We start from the raw sequence: 25,996 nt of genomic DNA on the forward strand, positions 1-25,996 counted from the left end.
TGCCATGAGAGCGGCCATGTCAGCCTCAGCTTTGATGCATGATGTTGTAGTTGAAACACTGGACCTGGTTCCAGCAGAGCTCCGCTTGCAAGACACAATGCTTCCTATGTTTGAAACACTGTCGCTTGGTTTTATTTCATCTTGTGCTTCGGAAGTTTCAACATTTTTCCCAGAGTGTTTTGAAACATGAGACATACTTTGCTGGTGTTTATCAGATATCTCATTTGAGGGCACATGTGCAATGGTGCTGCTCGGTTGTCTCCCAGTTTCAGAAAGCCATTGCTTGACAACGTCGATAAATCCATTATTGCATTTCAGTGTCTTGGCAAACCATACATTTTGTTTTTCCTGTTTGTCTGCAGGAAGAAGAGGAATTACAGACTTGTGTAACAGGGTGGTTTCATTAACCAGTTGAATTAAATGCTCAAGTTGAGTTTGTATTTGTGAAGCGTTGTCATCCTTTTGCATGAGATCCTTCATTGTTTTAATCACACTTTTCATTTTGTGAACCTTTGATTGACGTTCCTTTTGAAGATTTTCAATTTTATTTGCCAAAGCCTTGGCTGTGAGTATCGACTCTCTCTTTTGTTCATCCATTTTTGCCACATTGACATCTGAATTTGCTCCACTTATTGACATATTCTTTTAATGTTTTAATGAATGCACCAAAAAAAAGCTCCAATCCACTCAGCCGAACGCTCAATATATCACAGCTGCCGATAATAAGCAACCTCTAGCGGCACAAACCAACACACGCAAGCAACAAGTCAGTCCCCAATGGACACGCAGCAGTAACTTATTCACACTGTGTTCTAACAAACATTTACACAGCATGAATGAAGAAGTTACATACCGCACCTCTCGGATTGACAGACGAATCCAGACCCGGAGAGGAGAGCAACAGACGCGAGCGGCGGGCCTCTGCTCGCGACAACAACTTCCGGTTTCCGGGAGATTTCGACTTCCGGTTTCGGCGGAGAATTCCCATTCCTACTCTGACTCACGGTACGGGGAGGTCGAGCCCATGCAAGTGGGTCGTACCAGTCTTACCTCTGAGGAGAGGGAATTACGTCGAAGAGGTAATCTTTGCCTTTACTGTGGTCAGGCTGGACATATGGTTTCCCGTTGTCCGGTAAAAGGCAGAGCTCATCAGTAATGGGGAGTATACTGGTGGGCCAAACCTCTGAGCTGATCCCCAATCTAAGACCCTTGTGCCATGCTCGACTCCTCCTGACAGGCAAATCTCACGCTCTGGCTGTTTTTATCGACTCCGGATCAGATGTTAGCATCATTGACGAGGAGCTCGCACTACAGCTGGGCATCCAACAGGTTCGGCTGCTCCAGCCGGTATCGGCTAATGCTTTGGATGGTCACCTGCTGGGAACGGTGACACACCAGACGACACCGGTCGATATGCTCATGTCGGGGAACCACCATGAGACAATCCAGTTTCATGTGCTACGGTCCCCCCAAATCCCTCTGATTTTGGGATATCCGTGGCTCCGCCGCCACAACCCGAACATTGACTGGGCAACTGGGTCCATCCTAGGTTGGAGTTCCTCCTGTCATCAGGTTTGCCTCAAGCAGGCCGCCGCACCTCAACTATCTGTGGATATGAACCTGGTTCCGGATGTCACAGGGGTTCCGGCAGAATTTTTGGACTGGTTTTTAGCAAGGCTAAGGCGACATCTCTCCCACCTCATCGGCCCTATGACTGCGCCATTGAGCTACATCCAGGCGCAGTCCCACCCAAGGCCCGGTTGTACTCGCTTTCGGCACTGGAGAGGAAGTCCATGGAGACTTACGTCAATGACTCTCTGGCTGCGGGAATTATTCGTCCTTCCACATCACCCGCAGGAGCAGGGGTTTTTTTTGTGGAGAAGGACAAGACCCTGAGACCCTGCATTGACTATCGGGGCCTGAACGACGTCACGGTGAAGAATCGTTATCCCTTGCCACTCATCTCGTCCGCATTCGAGTTACTACAGGGGGCTACAATCTTCACTAAGCTGGATCTACGAAACGCTTATCACCTGGTACGAATCTGTGAGGGGGACAAATGGAAGACCGTTTTCAACACCTCTTCGGGACATTACGAGTACCTGGTGATGCCATTTGGACTTAGCAACGCCCCTGTAGTTTTCCAAGCGTTGGTGAAAAACGTACACCGAGACATGTTGGATCGTTATGTTTTTGTTTATCTGGACGACATTTAGATTTTTTCAAAGAACCTCAAAGAACACGTCCATCATGTCCATACAGTCCTCCAGAGACTTCTGGAGAACTTGCTGTTCGTCAAGAGGGAGAAGTGCGAGTTTCACACTTCTTCGGTCGCCTTTCTTGGCTATATCGTGGGTCAAGGAAGTGTGGAGATGGATCCCTCTAAGGTTTCAGCAGTTACCTTGTGGCGGGTCCCTGATTCCCGGAAGGAGCTGCAGGGTTTCCTGGGATTCGCCAACTTTTACAGACGGTTCATCCGTGGCTACAGCACCGTGGCCGTCCCGCTCACCGCCCTGACCTTGTCCAAGGTGACGTTCCGATGGTCCCCTGCAGCCGAGGAGGCTTTTCAGGACCTCAAGGGCCGGTTTACGTCGGCTCCTATCCTGCAAGTACCAGAATTCGCTGGTCAGTTGGTGGTGGAGGTGGATGCTTCTGACGTAGGGGCAGAGTTGGGTGTAACGCGTTACTTTGTAACGTGTTACTGTAATAATATTACTTTGTCGGTAACGGAGTAGTGTAACGCGCTACTTTTATAATCCAGTAATCACACTACAGTTACTAACATTGCCCCGACACGCGTTACTTCGTTACTTTCTAAAATCAGTCATAATCAAACCTCAACAAACACCTGCAAAGAACACATGCTAGGTGAAGCTAACGCACATAGCTGTTGTTTATTTATATCACACACACGTAGTTCTTCTTCTCTGTTTTCCGGTTGTTGCTTGTTTTGAATGACGAATACACACTACCGCTGCCTGCTGGTAAGGAGAGTTATTGCCACTCACGCATGCGCAGTTCGTACGTGCTCGGCTGAAGTCTGGCTCCAGTGCAACACATGGCCAACACGCAGGAGAACACGCTGACGCAACAGCGTGAGCAGAGATAGACTGCGCAAAATATACAGATAGCAGGAGACAGAGGACAGCCACGGTCAGATAGCAGGAGACAGAGGACAGCCACGGTCAGATAGCAGGAGACAGAGGACATCCATGGTCAGATAGGAAAACATTCAGGAGCTATCTGGATCAGTCTTATGCGACAATGGAAACTGAACTAAAGAGAACATTTGAAACTTTAGCAGTCTGCGTGATCTGCCTGTAGGGAGGGGCGGGCCGGCCCTGCGAGTAAAGTAACGAGTAAAGTAACGAATTACTTTATGTAGATAGTAACGAAGTAGTGTAATATATTACTTTTTTTTAAAGTAATATGTAATATGTAATATATTACTTTTTTTTAGTAACGACCCCATCTCTGCGTAGGGGTGGGGGCCATCCTGTCGCAACGTTCTGGTGAGAACCAGAAGCTCCACCCCTGTGCTTTCTTTTCGAGGAGATTGAGTCCGGCGGAGAGAGAAACTATGACGTGGGGAATCGGGAGCTTCTAGCAGTCAAGTTGGCGTTGGAGGAGTGGCGACACTGGCTTCAGGGGACAGAACAACCATTTCAGGTTTGGACCGACCATAAGAACCTGGAATACATCAGGTCGGCACAAAGACTGAATTCCCGGCAAGCCAGGTGGTCGTTGTTTTTCACCCGGTTTAATTTTTTTCTCTCCTACCACCCGGGCTCCCGCAACGTGAAGGCCGACGCTCTGTCCCGGCAGTTCGTGAGGGAGGGAGACACCTGGGGTATTCCGGACCCTATTCTTCCTGCTCCTCAAGTGAGGAGGCTTGGGAGATTGAGGAGAGGGATAAGTCCGCTTTGGTGGACCAACCCGGTCCTAGTTCTTGTCCTCTCAACCGTTTGTTTGTGCCTTTTGGTTTTGAGGGCTGAGGTGCTTCAGTGGGCTCACAGCTCCAGACTTTCCTGCCACCCTGGAATTCAACGTACCAGAGGGATGGTATCTCACTCTGTTCCACCCATCGGCTCCATTAGTATTTAGGCCCACTTCACTTTCACCTCAGTGCCAGATCGTACTTTACATTACATTACATTGCATTTAGCTGACGCTTTTATCCAAAGCGAATTACAATAAGTACATTCGACCAGGAAGACACAACCTTGAAGAAAACAGAATCATATAAGTACATCAGGTTTCATAGAGCCAAGTATTTATAGTGCTACTCAACTGGCTATAGATAAGCCAGTCCTTTATTAGTATATAAGTGCTTTGTTAGTAGTTATTTGTTAGTAATTCTATCGCTCGAGGTGGAGTCGAAAGAGATGAGTTTTCAGTCTGCGCCGGAAGGTGTGTAAGCTTTCTGCCGTCCTGATGTCAATGGGGAGCTCATTCCACCATTTTGGAGCCAGGATAGCAAACCCACGTGTTTTTGCTGATGGGAACTTGGGTCCCCCTCGCAGCGAGGGTGCAGCGAGTTGTTTGGCTGATGCAGAGCGTAGAGCACGCGCTGGGGTGTACGGTTTAACCATGTCCTGGATGTAGGAAGGGCCAGATCCATTTGCAGCATGCCAGTCTTTCCCGCATTACCCTTCAGATTGCTCTGCCGGTTTCGACCCTGCCTGTCCCTGACCACCCTGCCTCGCCTGCTCCCTGACCCATTCTATACCTGCGACTCCCGTCCTGCTTTCTCCTGGAACCCTCGCCTGTCCCCGACCAGCCCTTTGCCTACTATCTGCCGTTTTGTCTCCTACCCGCCTATTGCCTTCAATAAAGCTGGTTACCGACTATCCCTGGTTACCCGTGTTCTGCATTTTGGTCCTCAGCTCGTTTGTGACAGTCTCAGATATATAAAAAACATGTCTATGTATTTTGCTCAAAATACCAAACAGATCACCCATTCTAGCCCTGCCTCATACCCCTCTATCCCAGCCCTGTTAGAGAAGTGCTGATTCTGGGTCCGTAGCTCTAAAAAAAAAGAAAAAGAGGAGAGCTCATGCAGGAGGATTCTACCCAGATTCTCAGCTAAATTCTGCCGTGATTAAACGCCATATTATGTTCCAAACCACATCAAGGATTATTTCGGAAACAGTATGGAGCTCAAAGGCTTTTTCTCTCACAGGTTTACCACAAGGTGGGTACCTTTTTATAGCCGGCTTTTTTACACATACTCTCTCCAGTACAGGTTAGCTCTGAGTGTTAGCGATGCTTGCTAATGTAAACACTGACCATATAACTTCCAAAACACGTCACGCATTGTTTCTGATACAGTGACGTCTGATAGGAAAGCCAGCCCACATTTCCGATATGTCATCATGACCGCAGCAAATCTGGATCAGCTCCGTTGTCCCCCCGTTTTTAGAGATGTGGGTAAGGAGGAAAAGCGAGACGTTTTTTATTTTCGGACACTTTGTGAGTCTCCTGACACCAGTGACACATATTTATGTATAAAAGACATCCAAAAGTTGCATTTTGCATAATAGGGGACCTTTAAAAAAAAAGATAGTGGTTACAGTTAATAAAAATGCAAATGTTGCACTGATGCTAATGCTCTGATGTGATGTATGTTCTAAACCAGTGTTTCCCAACCGAGGGTACACGTACCACTAGAGGGAACTGTAGGGGGTACGTGGAATTCTAAGGTGACAAGTAAAAAAAAAATAATCCCGTCAAAAATGATAGTGCGCGATTTGTTTCCCTAGGGAGACAATAGTCTGTGGCACGCACAACCGCGCCAAAATCCCACAATGAAAACAGCTGCTTACCTGCAGCCAGAAAAATACTGGTAGGTCTGCGCTATGGATAAATGGCTGAAACGTCCGCTTGCTCTGGATTCAGGCCAGGGTTCAGAGGAGCCCGCAGAGAAACGTAAGAAAGAGGCCAAACTGAAACCAAGGCAGTACAGTGAAACATATATATTATTTGGATTCATTTCTACTTCTGCGGACCCACCGCAGCCTCAGTGCTTCTTTTTCGGTGAAGTCCTGGCTAATAGTGCAATGAAGCCAGCGCATTTACAGAGACACCAGAGCACCAAACACTCGGGAAGTGTCGATAAAAGTGAAGCATTTTACAGACGAAAGCTGTCGGAATTTAAGTCGAGCCAGACAGTAATGATGAAAGCCACGTATGTGTCAATGAAAGCACTCGAGGCATCTTACGCCGTGTCCCCGCTTGTGGCTAAATAAAAAAAACCTCACTCTTTTGTTGAGGAGCTCATTCTCCCTGCAGCGACTGCATTGGCCGAAATTATGATAGTGTGGTGACCACCTATTTAACCACTGGGTCATAATTCAAACCTGGAACTACAGTTGCGGTTATTGTTCCCACACGGACATGTTATGGGTTACCTATAAATAGGTGTGCCCTCTTGGCTCTGTCTCTTGTCGACCCGGGCTGCGACCCGACAACATGTCCGTTGCAGCTTGTGATTAAAGTTCCCTTTTGTACCTTCGATGCACCGCCTCTGACTCCATATCTCTCGGCACTACAATAGACAAGAAAGCAGCCGAAGCACTCAAGAAAGTTCCCCTGTCGAATAACACCGTATCCCGTCGCATCACTGATATGTCTGTTAATATAATTGGACAAGTGGTGAACAAAATAAAACTATCCGGTCAGTTCGCTTTGCAGCTGGATGAAATGACAGATGTGAGTGGAGAAGCGCAGCTCCTGTCCTTCGTGCGTTACAAAGATGCGTCGGACATAAACGAGCATATTTTATTTTGCAAAACGCTGCCAGGAAAGACAACTGGGGAAGAATTGTTCCAGGTTATCGACAGCTTCTTCAGAGAACATGATCTGCAGTGGAAAACCTGCAGCCACATCTGTACTGATGGAGCAGCTGCGATGACGGGGCGTGTAAAGGGACTTTTTGGGCACGTAAGAAAGGTAAATCCCGACATTAAATGGATGCATTGTATTATTCATCGTGAAGCACTAGCTAGCAAGAGTATGAGCCCTGATTTAAGTGCTGGTATGGATGATGCTGTGAAGATGATACATTTCATCTAATCTCGGCCATTGAATCACAGGCTGTTTGAAACTCTTTGTCATGAGAACGGCACAGAGCACGATCAGCTATTGCTTCACACAGACGTGCGCTGGCTGACTCGTGGGGAAACGCTACTGAGACTTTATGAACTTCGCAATGAAGTTTTTGTGTTCTCAGGGTGTCCGCGGGGTCTTAACAAGTATTAAAAGTTGATAAATCAATTTAGCGAAAATTAAGGCTATTAAAAAGTATTAAACGGCATTTTCCAAGGTATTAAGAAGGTCCACAGCAACGACAACATGAAACACCCTTTAATTTACTGAAACAACATGTCGGGAAACCCCCTCAAGGTGGCCCCATGCATAGCGTGCCATAAAATGCTGCTTCTTATTTTAAGTTTCGTTGCCTTGCTCCGCTCTGTGGGGGGGGGGGGGGGGGGGTTGTTATCTGCTGGTGGACTACCTGAGAGATATACAGCAGGAGAACACGCCGTCCACCGCGGAGAATAAACAGAAGGGCGACCATGACAACCATGCTCCGGGGTCTTCTTCGCTGCTTTTGGTGTATTTTGTGGCAGCAGCAGCGCCACTTACAGGCCTGGCATATGTACTACAGCGTTTCCAGCATTTCCAGCGGTCTAGTGTGAACGGACACGTTAATGAATCGAATGCGTGTGAACGGAAGACTTTTTTGCGTTTGCGGACAGCCCCAGCCCAATTTAACCCCTGGGTATTTGTGAGGGAGCTCTATATGGCATTACCCCACTGAAGCTCACCAAAGTTTAATATATTTCATAGTTCAAAGTTTTGTCAATTGTTTTGTTTATTGGTCAAATACTGGTTTCTACTGGTTTCTGAGGAGTTTTACTGGAATGAAAGAGCACAGAGTGCAGAAGCAACAAAGCAGCTTGCTGCATTAAACCTGACCTTCACAGAGAGGTGGAAGTTCATGTGGAGAGGAGGCTTCAGTAGTCTGTCTGCACTCTGTTTAGTTGTGCTATCTTACAATCAATAGTAAATGTGAGGTAAAGTGTGTCTTCAATGTAACCGGTTAGAACTCAAAGTTGCGATGAGGTCTTAAAATGTATGGAAAGGGTCTTAAAAAAGGTCTTAAAAGGTATTAAATTTGACTTCAGGATTCCTGCATATACCCTGGTTCTTGACGGAGCATCTGCATCCTCTTGCTGTGCAGCTTGAGGATGACAAGTGGGTGGCGGGCCTGGCATATCTTGCTGATGTGTTTACCGAGCTCAACCTATCACTTCAGGGCAAGGAGTCACATGTCCTGAAATTGTATGACAAAGTTCAAGGATTCACAAAAAAGCTCAAACTATGGGAGAGGAAATGTGATGAGGGAGACGTAAGCTGTTTCCCACTAATCAATGCCCATCTTGCCACCACTGCTGTTGCCAGGGGTCCAGTGGTCAAACTGGTGCAAGCACACCTGTCCAAACTCTCCACTGATTTCAGCCATTATTTTCAGGACATTGAAAATAAGTCAGAAAGACTGGATTGGGTGAGGAACCCATTCATTGTGAGTGAGAGCAGCAACAGCCTTCCAGCAATGCTGCAGGAGCCTCTGATGGAATTATCATCTGACCCGTGGTCTGAAGATGGCATATGCTGAGAAGTCATTGACTGAGTTTTGGTGTGATGTGGAGAAGGAATATCCTGAACTGGGAAAACATGCACTGATTGAACTTTTGCCGTTTGGTTCTACTTATTTGTGTGAGGTGACCTTCTCAGCTTTAACACACATCAAAACCAAGCAGAGGAACAGACTGGATGTGGAGACCAGCCTGGTCACAGCTGTTTCCACACTGCCTCCAGAACTATCAAAGCTTATGAAAGACAAGCAAGCTCAAGTGTCTCATTAAAGCTCACATGACTGGTGAAAAGAAACTGCTAGGCCTATACTGATTCTGATTCTGGATATTAGAAAGTGTTTTGTTCTTGAATTAAAGTTTAAATGCCTGTTTAAAGGGGACTTATTCAAAGGGGCTCCATGGTTTAAGCCTAAATGTTACAAGATATATATATATATATAGCAAAGATAAGTTGATTATTTTGATTTCATATGTATTTATTTGATTATATTTATTTTCAAGGCAACATATTCATTTTTATTGAGTGATTTAAGTTAAAATTAAGAAAATGCCTGAGGAGATGAAATAAAGATATTTTCATTCAATAATCAGTTACGTTCTACTTGTGAAGGATCATCAGCACGTATGAGTGAAGGGGTGCTCATAGTATGACAAAAGGCTCAGGGGTTACACAAGACAAAAAAGGTTGGGAACCACTGCTCTAAACCACTACACTTCGCTGCACATCTTTGCACGGAACATAAATGCTCTCAGGCACCAAAAGCTTGCATCTATCTATTAAACACATGTACAATATTCTTATTGTTATAGCTTATGGCTGCAGTCAACCCTAGTTTATTTTACAATTCCTATATGTTTTTCTCCATAAATCAATGATTTGTTAATGAGAAACTTTAGTGCTCTTTGATTGTTTATATTCTCAAACAGGGAAACAACAATAACATCTCTCAAAACAACCCTGTCATTTATTAATTAAAGGTGGGGTATGTCATTTATTTCAGAAACACTTTTTGTTATATTCCATGGAATGCACTTAACATCCCGATAGCAATGAATACATTAAATGCTTTGACAATAAATACATAAAATAATGTCATCTGAGGAACCCGTGGCGCTGTAAAAAGCACGACCAATCATTTTAGCCGGCCCGGCTAAAATAACTGGATGGCCTACCTGCCTGTAAGCCTTCCATCTGTGCACACACTTATCTCGTGCCCTCATTGGTCATGTGCACGTTCGTGTGTGTTGGAGGAGGGGCTCTGTAAGGAAGAAACAGATTTTTTCCGGTTGTACTTTCAAATTCTAGTGCACTCGAGCTGGTTTCTCCAAAATGACATACCCCACCTTTAACGTTGACTAAATCCAACATTTAGTCAACGTTAAATTCTCTCTGCTGCCTCTTGGACAAATTGTCTGTTGATACTGCCACCATTTTCACTGCTTTGCCAAAACCACTCAACTGTAACTCTGGATCACACTATCTGTCCATAAACCATCCTGTCCTCTCCATCTGTGTTGTCAACATAAAATGCCAAGTGCACTAAACGGCCCTGAAACGAAATGGGATATCCTTGAATCCTTGATTGTTTGTCCTCTGTGTTCAGAAAAACTTGGTCTGCTATACTTTAATAAATAAATTGTCCAACTTCCAATAATTGTATATGAAACCCAAGACTGGCTGTATTATGATTGCCTCTGAACGGCACCAGTACATGTCCTCCAGCCTGTTAACTGCCCTGTGGTTGTTTCATCCTGTAACAGTTACTTCCGCAGTTGATGTAATATGAGGCCTTTGACTTGTTATTCGGCCTCTGGGAAGATGGGATGGCGAGGAGATCTCCATCGTGAATCCTAAACTTCAGTCTTGGTAGATTGCTCCTTGCACTCTGGTAGAATAGTTTGAAAGCAATATTAGAACAAAGGCAAATAACTCTTCCCTTTAATCACATTTTCATATGTGTTTCTATTGTGAGAAGAATTAATATGCTGTTTAAGCTAAATCTTTATTGATTGCTGATTGTCTTATTTTAAAACTGGAACACTTGTTCAACTGAGGTTGTTTTTAAATGTGCTATATAAATAAATTTGACTTGACTAAGCAGAACACCTTTAATTAAAGTACTGAAATGAAGGACTACATGGCTAAAAAAAAGGCCTAAAGGTGAGGAGTCAATCACCAAAGTATGAGTTGCCTACAAATTAGCATAGGTGAGCTTTTGGTTTATTTTGATGAAATGTGTGAAGGAAAACACACTTAAATGTTCACATTTCCTAGATGAAATCATTAAACAAAAAAACTGAGAGTTTTAAAGTAATTAAGGTTGTATTTCCCTATTCTATAGCATTGTTTTAATTTCATGTTGAGTTGCCAATAAAGAGCAGCAGCATGCAAATAACTTTAATATACTTTTGAGCATTTGACATTAAGTGGAAATACACATTTACATAAGAACAAACCATAATTGCATCTGAACGTGGTTAATGAACAAGATACGCTTTAGTTTTGAAATTGTTCTTGTGTTGAAAGAATAGGCAGCTTCTGATTTCTCTGCAAATTAGCATGACAGAAATATTCCACCACAAAGCGCAGGTCACTCGGTGGTGCCAAGCCCAGTCATTCAGAGGGAGAATAAAAAGAAAGAAGTGAGAAGAAATCTAAAACTGTAAGATTAAAGCCTAATAAGTGTTGGGGAATAGCAGCTGGTGACAGCTCCAGTCAGTGAAACCTGCTGCCCCCGGTCTGCAATGAGATAAAGGAAAAGAGAGAGAAAGAGCGGCTCTGAGAGAAGGAAAAGGTTAATTGTATCTAAGAATACTTACGACTGTTTGCATTTTCCATCATTTGCCAAGGCCCAACTTAAGGTTTCCTGACCTTTTGTTTGCTGCCTAATGAAACTTGTGTAATAAATCACACCCTGGCACACCTCTTCCTTCTCTCCTACTTGTGTATTTACTAGGGATGTAACGATATATCAAATATCGCGGTAAATAAATGTCTCAATACCGTCGTTTAAACCTTTATTTAACCAGGTGGTCCCATTGAGATCATCAATCTCTTTTTCAAGGGAGACCTGTCCAACATGGCAGCAAGTAGGTTACAACATGAAACATAAAACAACAGATAACACAAAAGGACATCGTATTTACAGGGCTACATGTATACCTAGAGACATTGACAAGTACCAAGAGTATATGTCTCGCCCTGTCAATAAGCCTCACCTTCTTGGCAAAAACTGTATTGTTTTTGAAGTGGTGGAGAGACAATGCACAGTTTTACCCACTGCTGTTGCCCATGGCCAAAGCATATCTCTCTGTCCCAGCAACATCAGTACCAAGCAAGAGAGTTTTTTCCACAGCAGGGGATTTTGTAAACGCCCAAACATCCCAGCTTCTACCTGGAAATGTGGACATGCTCATATTCCTAAAAGATAACCTTGATGATGCTGAGTGAGTGCGTTAGAGTTGAGTTACTTGACAAACTAAAGTGAAACTTGATTTATTCTATTGCAGGGTCTGATTATTATATTGTTGACACTTTAAACAACTACTATCCTACTAAAATGCTGTACAAATCAGATTTATTATTTAATAAAGAAAAAAAATTCAAGTACAAAAACATTTATTTTTCAATATCGCGATAAATATCGTACCGTGGACTTTTTATCGCGATATTATCGTACCGTGAGTTTTTGGTATTGTTACATCCCTAGTATTTACTGCTGCTGGGAGTCCATGTGCCACCTCTCTGTCTCTCTAGTTTTTCTTTTCCTCTCTTCTTCTCTCTCTCTCTATCTCTCTATCTGTGTCTCTCTCTCCCTTTTGTGGACCCTGAGCCTGCATTAATAACACTGACACTCCAAACGGAGGAGATAAAGGGAAATGAAGATGGGAACCAGAGTCTCTCAATATGTGCACTTCATCATATACCAGACAGACTCTGAAACAAGTTGAGGGGGATGCAATGGAATGGTGAGGAAGGAAGAGAGGGGGGTGTTGAAGGAAAGGGAGGGACTAAGAGATGGAGGGTAGGGAAAGAGGTAAGGTTGGCTGTAAGCAGGGAGAGAGGAATGGGACATTTGGGGTAAAGAGGTCGACATGATTATTTACTGGAATGATAGGTTGTTGTTGGTAAGGTCCTGGTTAGGTGTCATTGAAAATAGTATGTCATGAAATCCAGAACAGCTGGGTAATGATCACCACTGAACATTTTTATGGTGGTTTGTTAAGGCAGAGTTACTTTGGTTCCAGTCAAGGACCTAGTTTTTTTTTTTAAATAAAAGCTTCAGAATGTGATGTATCCTAACAGGAAGGTCAGGATGAGGCTACTTTTTTCAAAACGAGAGCTTTACGCTCACTTTATGATAAACGGGCCCTATTATGCTGACATTTCAGGTTTAATTTTTGTATTTTCTGCCTCTACTTTGACATATTTTCATGCTTTAATGTTCAAAAAGGGCTTTATTTTTCTCATACTGCCTGTGCTGCAGCACCTCTTTTCACCCTCTGTCCGAAACCAGAGCTGTGTCAGGTTCTGTTGTGATTGGTCAACCGCATAGAGATGTCCCCCCCTAAACCTATCACGTACAATGTGTTGGAGCGCTAGCCAAAAGAAGAGCAAGTGTGACATACAGTAGCGATGTTACAGCAGTAAACAAAGAAGTGCATTTTAGGCGTTTCAGGCAGGGGAGGAACGTTGGGATTTTAGCCTTTGCAGATAATTTTCGTCCAAAAACCTATATAACATCACAGGAAAGGGAAAACCCCAAGGAGCATAATAGGGCCCCTATTTAAAGGGAACCTACGAAACGACTTCACTTGTAAAAATAAAAAATCCCATAATTTAACAGTATCTCAGAAGGGAACATTTCATTCTGCTTCTGCTGCTTTATAATGAATTGCATTTTTAAACTTCTGATCCATATACTCCATTGAAAACCATGGGTGAGAGGTGATGCAATGTGTTTTTTTTAATCATCATATTCACATCACCTTATTGTGACATTAGCCTCAGACTGAGAAACGATCCTGGTGAAGATTAATGATGTTGTACTGCTGAAATGTATGAAAATAGACCAGTAGCTCTGCCAGCAAAATAGTAGATAAGAATATCATATTTTCATTGTATGTTTACCTTCTACGTCAGTGGTTCTCAAATGGGGGTACGCGGACCCCTAGGGGTACGTTGGAGTACTGCAGGGGTACGTGAGATTTATTTTATGTTAATGAAAAAAAACGAAAGAAAGAAATAAGTAATATATTTAAACAAACTAGGCTACTAATAGTAGATGAACTACTTTATTCAAAAGTTTACAGTAATTCTGGATAATAAAATGGGAAAAATAAACGGGTTGCTCTGTTTTCCTCTCCCTCTCTTGACAGCCCGTCAGGCTCAGCAGCTCGCTGAAGAACCTGTGATGAGTGTCCCGACAGTAAATAAACATATTTATAACTAGTTTAGCTAGTTCCAGAGTAGATCAAATAGCTAAGTGCGATGTTCTAACTCTTAGTGTGTGTTTTGCTCCGCTCACCGCTGCAGGTGATCATGTAGAGCAGGGCTATTCAATTACGCATTCAATTGGGCCAGATTTTATAACTACAAAATTCAGCTGGGCCAGACATTCAGCGGCCTGTAAAAAGCGGGTAATGACACATTTTAAACCAACACATATTACTGCGATGAAAAACATGCCATTTGTATTCATTGTTCATCTAACAAAAGTGCATAAAAACACAACAAATTAGCATTAATTTAACAGAATCTGAGGCATCAGTGCATAAAAAAAAAAGTGCACAGTTGTAGCATTACATGTGTTCGCTTTAGAAGTAAAATATTCAGGTAATTTTTTTCGACCCAGACACATTACAAAGTGCATTTAAATACAAAAATAACTGTCAAACCCTTCAGTGCACAAACCCATAACAAGGGATAAGGGTAACTAACATGAATGAATACTACACTACACGTCTACTATGGTAAACTAGGTGCTTACTATCACCGCATGTGTGATTTGTCATCGCTGACTTTCTCAATGGGAGAAGTGACATTTTTTGTTTTGAACAAGAGCAGTGATTTTTGGCTCATAGGATGTCAATGCAATCCTAAGACATTGGTGAAGAGTGCTGTCAGTCAGGGAGCAGCGAGTGCTACTTTTGATTGAGTTCATGTGTGAAAAGCTTGACTCACATTTGTATGTTGATCCAAACATACTGAGCACACAGATCGCTACTTTCTGAACGAAGGGAACTGCCGTTTGTTGACGTCACTCCAAAACTTCGCTGGCCCGTTAGTGCGCTGCGCTTGGGGCATCCGGTTACGGATGAATGCATGTCAATAAGTTTCAGTGTACATTTCCCCTCGTCGATGGAGGGGACCACTTCCTTTGCTCTGGTGGATACGCCCCCCTCCATTGCAACAGTGGAGGGGTCTCTGACAAAGCCCATCACCTCTGTGGGCAGAGCAAGTCCATCCAATTGACCAAAGTTCTCTTTCAACCTCGCAATGAAATCTGTCATCACATCCGTGATTTGTGCCGGGGATGTGATGTGTTTGTGGAGCGTCGGAAAATGCAGCATCCGACCCGTACTCAAGTCGGTCGCGAAAAGGTCCAGCTTGACTTGGGCAATGACTCGCGCATCTGCTCCACAAGATCAATGACCGTTTTGTCTTTGTTTACACTTCAGAGTTGAGAGAGACATGTTTTAGAGTTGCTATCATAGGACCATCGTTACTAGCACCACTAGATGCACTTTCAAAAAACGTGCTGCGTTGTGGTTTGGTGGTTTCTAGCAACGCGGAGTGTTGCGTTCATGGTCTGTACTAGTGTAGGAATTTGGCCACGAGAGGCTGGGCCACTCGGGAGTTGGTTCTGGGCCGCATCTGGCCCGCGGGCCGCCATTTGAATAGGCCTGATGTAGAGCTTCGTGTGTCTCCGTCAGCAGCAGCTGATCTTTCTCTCCCGTCCGATTAGACTTCACTCGCGTTTATGTTTATATCCATCAGATCTAGCTAGTTCTAGTTAATGATATGACTGCCTGCTTATCAAAGGACACCTAAACAATAAGCGTTGCTTGGCCACAGGGTGTGGCCGCAAAGTATAGCGCAGCATTATGCACATGTTTATATGAGCGGTTATAGGTATAAATGCTCATATGTTTTTTCTCTTCATTCCCCACGCCCCAAAACTAATAAATAAATATACACATTTTAGGAAAAGTTACAAAGTTTGAGCAGTGTGGATTTTATATGAACAGAGTTACACATATTTCAAAACGTGAAGTGTAATACCTGCAGTTTGCCTCGCTGTCAGAATGACAAAGATCCTCAGTGAAGCACAAGCCCATGTTTCTCACTAAATTGTAAGTACAATTTATTAAAAAGATCAGTTCAATGCAACTAATGTCGTCTTAGTGTTATTGCATGATGTTAAAATTGGTTTGCCATGAATTTAGTGATGGATTGTAAACATTTGAAATGTAGCATTTAAGTGTTTCTCATCTTGTTGTTTTAATACACTGATGGTGCAGCACTGTACCTCTTTATATAGGCTTTTTTCCCCTAACAAATTCTTTTTGCGCTGATCAGGGGCTACTTGGCTGCATTTTTTTCAAAGGGGGTACATTATTAAAAAAGTTTGAGAACCACTGTTCTACGTCATAAGTGGTAATTTTCTTTTTGGACATATTATATCAGTGTTGTGTTTATAGCTTGATACCTTATCCCCAATGGCCAGAACATCTGTTAAGCATTTAATGCTTTGGTTGATTTGAGTAATTCTTAATCTTGGTTTTCACTGGACAGCCACATTATCTAAAGCAGTGGTTCTCAACTGGTCAAGCCTCGGGACCCACTTTTTTCCTTCGTCAATAAATCGTGACCCAAAATGTTGAACCACTCAAATTGATTCAACAACAAAATCGTGCAGTAATATACAGTGGGGCAAAAAAGTATTTAGTCAGCCACCAATTGTGCAAGTTCTCCCACTTAAAAAGATGAGAGAGGCCTGTAATTTTTATTCTAGGTATACCTCAACTATGAGAGACAAAATGAGAAAAGAAAATCCAGAAAATCACTGTCTGATTTTTAAAGAATTTATTTGCAAATTATGGTGGAAAATATGTATTTGGTCAATAACAAAAGTTCATCTCAATACTTTGTTATATAGCCTTTGTTGGCAATGACAGAGGTCAAACGTTTTCTGTAAGTCTTCACAAGGTTTTCACACACTGTTGCTGGTATTTTGGCCCATTCCTCCATGCAGATCTCCTCTAGAGCAGTGATGTTTTGGGGCTGTCGCTGGGCAACACAGACTTTCAACTCCCTCCAAAGATTTGCTATGGGGTTGAGATCTGGAGACTGGCTAGGGCACTCCAGGACCTTGAAATGCTTCTTACGAAGCCACTCCTTCGATGCCCGGGTGGTGTGTTTGGGATAATTGTCATGCTGAAAGACCCAGCCACGTTTCATCTTCAATGCCCTTGCTGATGGAAGGAGGTTGTCACTCAAAATCTCACGATACATGGCCCCATTCATTCTTTCCTTTACACGGGTCAGTCGTCCTGGTCCCTTTGCAGAAAAACAGCCCCAAAGCATGATGTTTACACCCCCATGTTTCACAGTAGGTATGGTGTTCTTTGGATGCAACTCAGCATTATTTCTCCTCCAAACACGTCTAGTTGAGTTTTTACCAAAAAGTTCTTTTTTGGTTTCATCTGACCATATGACATTCTCCCAATCCTCTTCTGGATCATCTAAATGCTCTCTGGCAAACTTCAGACGTGCCTGGACATGTACTGGCTTAAGCAGGGGGACACGTCTGGCACTGCAGGATTTGAGTCCCTGGCGGCGTAGTGTGTTACTTATGGTAGCCTTTGTTACTTTGGTCCCAGCTCTCTGCAGGTCATTGACTAGGTCCCCCCGTGTGGTTCTGGGATTTTTGCTCACCGTTCTTGTGATAATTTTGACCCCACGGGGTGAGATCTTGCGTGGAGCCCCAGATCGAGGGAGATTATCAGTGGTCTTGTATGTCTTCCATTTTCTAAGAATTGCTCCCACAGTTGATTTATTCACACCAAGCTGCTTACCTATTGCAGATTCAGTCTTCCCAGCCTGGTCCAGGTCTACAATTTTGTTTCTGGTGTCCTTTAACAGCTCTTTGGTCTTGGCCATAGTGGAGTTTGGAGTGTGACTGTTTGAGGTTGTGGACAGGTGTCTTTTATACTGATAACGAGTTCAAACGGGTGCCATTAATACAGTTAACGGGTGGAGGACAGAGGAGGCTCTTAAAGAAGAAGTTACAGGTCTGTGAGAGCCAGAAATCTTGTTTGTTTGTAGGTGACCAAATACTTAATTTACCAAGAAATTTACCAATTAATTCATTACAAATCCTACAATGTGATTTCCTGGATTCTTTCCCCCCATTCTGTCTCTCATAGTTGAAGTGTACCTAGGATGAAAATTACAGGCCTCTCATCTTTTTAAGTGGGAGAACTTGCACAATTGGTGGCTGACTAAATACTTTTTTGCCCCACTGTATATGCTTCCAGCATACAATTGTAATTAAAGTGAAGTGCAGTGCGTATATCCCTTCACAGAATTAAAGTATGCTTTAAAAAAAAGTTTAATCTGATGATGGTCATCAAGTTTCTAGAATCAAAGTTGAACTGTATAACATAAAAAGGCACACTTGGAGCCAATCCTGCAAACGTGAAAATTGAGACATGCTGAGAACCCAACACCAGAAGGGGGGTCAGGGGGGATTCTCCCCCAGGAGATTTTTGGAAATACTTACATATAAACTACGCATTCTGGTACACTCCGAGTAGAAAATTAAAAAAATCTATTGCTACATACTACACATATTTAATAATATTTTATGCCATTTTTTGTTTTTTACTTTTTCTGACAGCTGAACATGCTGCTCCTCACAGAGAGAAGAGGAAAGAGGCTGTGTGACTTACTTTAAATTGTGGATAAGGGTAGATGGCCCCCATTGTTCTGTGACCTGTCAATCATCAAACCGGGGGTCATATTTCATTACAGTACTTGTTCGTTTTGTATCTGAAGTTGTATCCATGGATGTATAAAGAGTAGTTCTACCGCAAAGTTATTCTCCGTCAGGACTTCCGGCAACAACACCATGCCGTTATCTTGATTCTGATTGGCCAGAAGACTCGAAAAAGCATCAGCAAAGATACTTTATTGAGATGATCACTACGTGACAGATTTCTGTCTCTCTGCTAGTAGCTCAGTAATGGCGCATTTCCACTGCAGCGGGGTAGCCCCGTTTAAGCGTCCCTAGCGTCCTCGCTCAGGCCTCGGGCTGCCTCGCTGGCCGTCCGAGGCCGTGGCGCATTTCCATTACAGTTTAGGACCTGGGGTAGCAACGCAGTGTAGGCGGGGCGATCGGCTTTTTGGCGGGCTTTTTGGGCGGAGTGACGCTGGGTAAAACTGCAGTGGCGTCATCTTCAATGCGACACAACTCACAAAACACACACAACAATGGAGGATGTGGAAGCGATCGTTTACTTGTTTCTTGTGAGATCCATGGTGCTGACGTGCTGTGCTCTGCATAACCTCTGCGAGAGTCATGGAGAGGACTATGATGATGGGTGGAATGCACCAGCAGCAGCAGAGCCTGGGGTAGCAGTGGCTCAAGGTGGAGAGGAGGAGGGCACTGACATCAGAGAGGGTTTGATGCGCTACGTGAATACCTAAATATGCATTGTATTGTATTCATTGTATTGAACATAAATAAATCTTTTTTTTTTCATATACATGTGTTTGTCAAATCTTTTAAACAAATGTTATCTGAATTGAATATTTAGTAAATATTTGAATTTCAAGCACCAGTACGTACTGCCCCATAATAAGAACATTTGAGGAAATATCAGATCATGAAAAGAAAATCTTTCTAATAAATTAAGCGAATATCAAAGCTAACTATAAACATAAATACTAAAGTGTAAAACACAGCAAAACTATATTCATAAATGCAAGTGTAAAATAGTGTGGACAATTGTAAACATGGATGGAGGCTAAAGTATCCACAACATAAAATAATATATTAAAATATAACCTGAATCTTTCTTCTAGACATGTTAAAAGCTTGCTTGAATGGGTTAAAGGTTTCTTTTGTTCTCTCGTCTTTGAAATATATAAGGAATGTGTTGTTTGAGTCTAGTAGAACGAGGGTATTACAATTGAGCAATTTCTACATGTATTATGTATTTATCATGTATTCTTAATACTATTACAAAATAAACATGTAATGATGTTTTAGAGGAGGACCTCAAGCTAGCAAACTCAATTTCTTGCTTTAAATCTCTTAAAACTAAGGGGCTTTTTCCTAACTGATGGTGTTTGTTGTTGCTTTATAAATTCATGTATGTTTATATCTTCTCTAAATCAAGATTATGTGAATCTGATTTTTTTCTGTTGGGTGCAATTCATTATCAACAAGAGATAAGATAAGTCAAAGAAGTACTTTATTGATGGCAGTATAAAAATACAAAAAAAATGTTGTATCAAAAAGGCATGCCTACGGAGCCCTGGAGGGTTCATTGAGAGAAAAATAAATAAAACGTGGCCACGTTTTACTTTCTCGTTCGCACGAGTTAATAAAGCGTGGGCACGAGTTAATAAAGCGTGCGCACGAGTTAATAAAGCGTGGCCTCGTTTTATTTAAATTGAGGGATTCCTGTCCGTGACATGAAGCTTAGTGCAAGTTCAGACAGGAAGACCTAACACTCCGTATTGCTCGTCATGGCAATACTTGCTCCCTGCACTAAGTGACAGGGAGCGCCACTCCTGAGCTAACCTATCACGCCCCTCCATTTACAAGCCTAATGATCGCACCTGTTAATCCCCCTATATATGCTCTCCCCTTTCCTATCAGCTGTCTTCCAGGTGTCACCGCGCAAGCAGCAGCGGGGCTTCGTCCCAGCTCCAGGCATTATTCATCAGCTCCGCAGTCTGGCGGATTAAGCTACAGGCGGCGTTCCCCAGTCGGCTAGCGGTTCCAGCCGGCCGCCCCGCAAACCCGGACGCGGGAGGAAAAGACAAGGAAATCGGGCTCCACGGAAGTTCCTCCGGCTTAATGGAAACGGGCTACTTCACCCAAACAATTGACGCACGCCTTCAGTCTCTCAAGAGGGCATCACTGGCTTCAGGGCCGCTCAAATGCGGCGTTTCCGGCTTCACGCGGAACGGGTCCTCATCGCATGCGAAGCTTTACCCATTCTGGCTTCAAACCACAACCCCTCCTGCAGGCAGGCAGGGCTCAAGCTACATCCCATTGTAGACTACAATGTAGCTACATCCCACTTCCTCCTGCGCCTCACTCTAAAACAGGCGTCAGGGTAGTGCTGGCAAGAGGCAGTTGCAGCAAATTCACGAGATGTTTCGTTATATTGTCATGACATTCGGGGCATGCAGAGCGAGATCACTACCCCTTTAAGAGAGGGGTGTGGGGCGTGCAGGTGTGCTGGGCATGGTATGGCAGAGTGAGCGGGATTCATGTTTTCTAGTAATAAACGAGGCAGCAGAAAAAGGAATGTCTGTGATCTTACGAAACAGAAGAGCTAAATAAATGCAACGACCTCCCAAGAAGAGCTCGCCTCTCTCCAGTCTTTCCGATAAAATGGGTTATTGAACCCGAAGCGTGTTGCTTCTGCCCTGGGAGACGACAGTCGACTACGGTCTGGGAGCCGACAGGAAGTTCAATACAATGCATTGCTACCTTTAGTTCAGGGTAAGGTGAGTTCCAGGGAGTGTTGGGTGTAACGTGTTACAGTATGGAGTTTCAGTAACGTATTACTTGCATTACTAATGCAGTCGGGTAATTACTACCCATTACAATGCTCAGTAACTAACGCAGTTTCAAGCTTCAACACAGCGTTACCTGAAATGAATGGCGCCAACTCATTTCTAATATGCAAAAGACAAACAAATGCGTCCATGATGTATTTTCGATCAGACGAGATCTCTCTCCCCGGTCTGCGTGCGAGGGGGCGGGGCAGTTTACACACACGCAGCTGCTACATGCAGCGGAGCACTCTGCGGAGGTGGCGGAGAGAACACGCTCCGAGGTGTGGTTAAACTTTACCCGTCTCGACGTGGAGAATGCTCGTTGCCAAAAGTGCAATAAGAGTTTAGCAATTTGTCTAAACATTTATCAAAAGTGCAGCACATTCAGACAGAGGAATGCACCGTTTTCGACTGTCTAGCAGCTCTGTAGCCCCATCCACGAGTAACGTTTCCACGTCAGGTGTCATGTACGCTAGCAGCAACACACAGAGTTCATTAAATTATACAAACATGGGTTAATGATTAGAGGTAACTGAGTATTTTATTTTGTTGGGCCTAGAGTCTTTCCCACGCTGTTTTCCGGGAATAATAGTCAAAGCCGTCAGGTGCAGCATAGGCAAGACGAGAAGATTAGTCATAACTTTAACGAAAACGTCTGCTACCACCCATATTGTACATTCCTCCACATCTGCAGTCCTGCAAGGACGCTCATCCGAGGTCTGTATGCCCCAGGCGCAACCACAGCTTTGCCAGTACCTCGCGCCAGGAACCACGTGGCAAATAATCTTTCGAACCACCCCCCCCACCCCCATTAACGCCACACATTAGCAGCGGCCGTATCTACTCACTCAGACACTCAATGAGTCTTCGTTTTTATTCACGGATGCTGCCCATCCGTGGTTTTTTGGGGGGTTTCTTTCAGGGAGAAAGAGAAGTTCACGTAAGATGATAGAAGTGTCATGTCTAGGAAACTAATAGTGAAAGTTTATTCTTTATGTTAGTTTTGTCATGTCCCTTTGCCCTGTGCTTTATGTTTATTCCCTTAATTAATCATCCCTCTCATTTCAGGCCTCCACGCTCCCCGCCCCTTTCTGTCTCCTGCGTCCTTGATTGTTTTCCCCGCCCTGATTGTTTCCACCTGTGTCCCCTTTACCTGTGTATATATTGTGGTAGCTTCCTCCTGTTCATTGTCAGTTCGTTGTCTTACTATGACCCACGTTCCTGATTACCTCACGGACTTCCCACGGATCTACCTCATTGATCATTTGCTAGTTTTCCTCGAAAGAGTATATTTGTTTTCCTTGTTTTGATTACTGTGCTAAATTCCAGTAAAGTCTTTATTTTTGAAAACACTATCTGAGTCGTGCAATTGAGTTCATGCCTCAGAGTCTCTCCTTGACAGTACGAACTGACCATTAAAATGAACTCAGCCGACTCAGACCAGCTAAAGAACGCCATCCGCTCTCAGGGCCAACGTCTTGGGCAACAAGAAGAGCAGATGGCCGCCATACAGCACGGAGTGCAGCACCTATCCAACAGCCACGGGGAACTACAATCATCGGTGACAACCCAGGTGAATCTGCTGGCAGCTGAGGTCCAGCGTGTGCTCACTCACCTGCAGGCTGCTTCTCCTCCCACGACTCTCCCGGTTCCGGCGGCGACCGGTTCCGATCCCAACCGGTCTACTGAGCCGCACAGTACTTCCATGCGTCTGGCTCCACCCGAAAAATACTCCGGAGACTCGGAGGGCTGCCGGACGTTCATTGTGCAGTGTGAGTTACACTATCACCACCAACCGGCTGCTTTTCCCACGGACAATTCCAAAGTGGCTTTCATGATCTCCCATCTCTCCGGCCGAGCAGCAGCGTGGGCTACGGCAGAGTGGTCCCGAGGCTCCCCCATCTGCGGGTCTCTGGAAAACTTCATAGACACTATGAGAAAGATCTTCAATCAAACCACGCCGGGCAGGGAAGCAGCTCGGGCTCTGATTAAGCTGAAACAACATCAGCGGAGTGTGGCTGACTACGCCATCGAGTTCCGGACTATGGCAGCCGATAGCGGCTGGAACTCCGCTGCATTGTTTGACGCTTTTGTCAGCGGTCTCTCGGATTCCCTACAAGACCAGCTGGCGCCTCTCGATCTGCCCGCTGACTTGGACTCTGTCATATCCATGGCAATACGGATAGACAATCGTTTGACGGAGAGGAGAAGGAATAAATCCAAGGATGCGGTTGATCCGCCTCCCCAGAGGAGACGCTCGCCGCTGGATACTACTTCTTCTTGGAGGCCCCGTCACCCCTCACCTGCGTTCCGGACAACAGCGCCCCCTGGCTCCGTGGAGGAGCCAATGCAGTTGGGCCGCGCCAAGCTTTCGATGGCAGAACGTCAGCGTCGATTAAAGGAGGGTCTGTGCTTCTACTGTGGGCAGCGCGAACATCCACAAGCGGCTTGTCCGGTAAAAGAGGAGGCTCACCAATAAAGAGGAGTACGTTGGTGAGCCGGATCTCTTCCTCTGACTTTCCTCCTCGCACCCTGACCCGCATCCAGGTAAAAATCAGAGACAATGTGGTTACTCATGGTGCACTCATTGACTCAGGGGCAGACGAAAGTCTGATGGATTGGGGTTTAGTTAAAAGATTGGACATAAAAACTAAACCTCTACCCCAGCCTCTTGAAGCGAGTGCTCTCGATGGGCGGCTGTTGTTTAAAGTGACTCACCAAACAGAGCCTTTGGAAATAAGATGTGATGATAACCATCACGAGACAATGTCATTTCACTTGTTTAATTCAGCCCAACATCCACTCATTTTGGGGTTTCCCTGGTTGAAACTTCATAACCCTCACATTGATTGGCAATCTGGGAGGGTGGAGGGGTGGGGAAAGAATTGCAGAGATCACTGTGTTAAGCAGGTAGCGGAGATTGACAGAAGAGGTAACACTGGGAGGGTTAGGCAGGGAACTATCCCAGAAATATATTTTCCTGATGTTCTTTCAGTCCCTTCCTGCTACCACGATTTAAGTGAAGTATTCAGTAAATCCAAGGCTCTGACTCTTCCGCCTCACCGCCCCTATGACTGTGCTATCGACCTGATTGCTGGGTCTACAATTCCTAAGGGTCGACTATATGCTATTTCAGGACCTGAGAAAGAGGCCATGAAGGACTATATTGATGCCTCCCTCAAAACAGGCCTTATTCGCCCTTCCTCATCACCAGCAGGAGCGGGGGTTTTTTTTGTTGGGAAAAAGGATGGGTCTCTTAGGCCCTGTATTGACTACTCACCTCTCAATGACATTACGGTTAAAAACCGGTACCCCCTTCCTCTCATCTCGTCAGCCTTCGAGCAGCTTCAGGGAGCCAAGGTTTTCACCAAGTTAAACCTGCGTAACGCTTATCATTTAGTCAGGATCAGGGAGGGCGATGAATGGAAGACGGGTTTCAACACCCCTTCAGGCCACTATGAATACCGTGTAATGCCATTTGGATTATCAAATGCTCCTGCTGTGTTCCAGGCTATGATCAACGACGTGTTGAGGGAGTTTCTGAACCGTTTCGTTTTTGTATATCTTGACGACATTCTGATCTACTCCCCTGACCTTGACACCCATAAACAACATGTCCGCCAGGTTCTACAAGAGCTGCTCAAGAATAGGTTGTTTGTCAAAGCAGAAAAATGCGAATTCCATGCAGAGACAGTCACTTTCTTGGGCTTCATCATTTCGCCAGGTCAGGTTAGGATGGACCCAGAGAAGGTTAGCGCAGTAGCTTGTTGGCCTACCCCTGACTCTCGTAAGAAAGTGCAGCAGTTTTTAGGCTTTGCACATTTTTACAGACGTTTTGTGCGGAGGTTCAGTGCTATTGCAGCCCCTCTTCATGTCCTCACGTCCCCTCAAGTGCCTTTTTTGTGGTCTCCTCAGGCTGAGGAGGCTTTTTCTCGGCTTAAAGGAATGTTCACCTCCGCTCCCATACTCACCTTGCCGGACACCACTCGTCAGTTTGTGGTAGAAGTGGATGCCTCCAACGAAGGGGTGGGAGCGGTCCTCTCCCAGCGACTACAGAAGGACAACAAACTTCACCCCTGCGCTTTCCTGTCCAGGAAGCTCTCCCCAGCAGAGAGAAATTACGACGTGGGAAACCGTGAGTTGCTGGCCGTGAAGCTGGCACTGGAAGAGTGGAGGCATTGGTTGGAGGGAGCCGAGCATCCTTTCGTGGTTTGGACCGATCACAAAAACTTGGAGTATATAAGAAAGGCCAAAAGACTGAACTCCCGCCAGGCTAGGTGGACCTTGTTTTTCAACCGTTTTGACTTTGTTCTTTCCTTCAGGCCGGGGTCTCAGAATGTCAAGCCTGACGCTCTGTCCCGTCTGTTTGACCCTGTGCCTGCAGTCAAGGAGCCGGAACCCATCATCCAATTAAACCGGGTGGTAGGAGCGCTGACTTGGTCAGTAGAGAAGGAGGTAATACGAGCCAATGCTGGAGCTCCTGCACCAAGGGGTTGCCCGCCTAACCGGCTTTTCGTTCAGGAGGCCGAGC

This window comes from Pseudochaenichthys georgianus, chromosome 5 (genome assembly GCF_902827115.2).
Source record: "Pseudochaenichthys georgianus chromosome 5, fPseGeo1.2, whole genome shotgun sequence".
In the NCBI taxonomy this organism is placed as follows: domain Eukaryota; kingdom Metazoa; phylum Chordata; class Actinopteri; order Perciformes; family Channichthyidae; genus Pseudochaenichthys; species Pseudochaenichthys georgianus.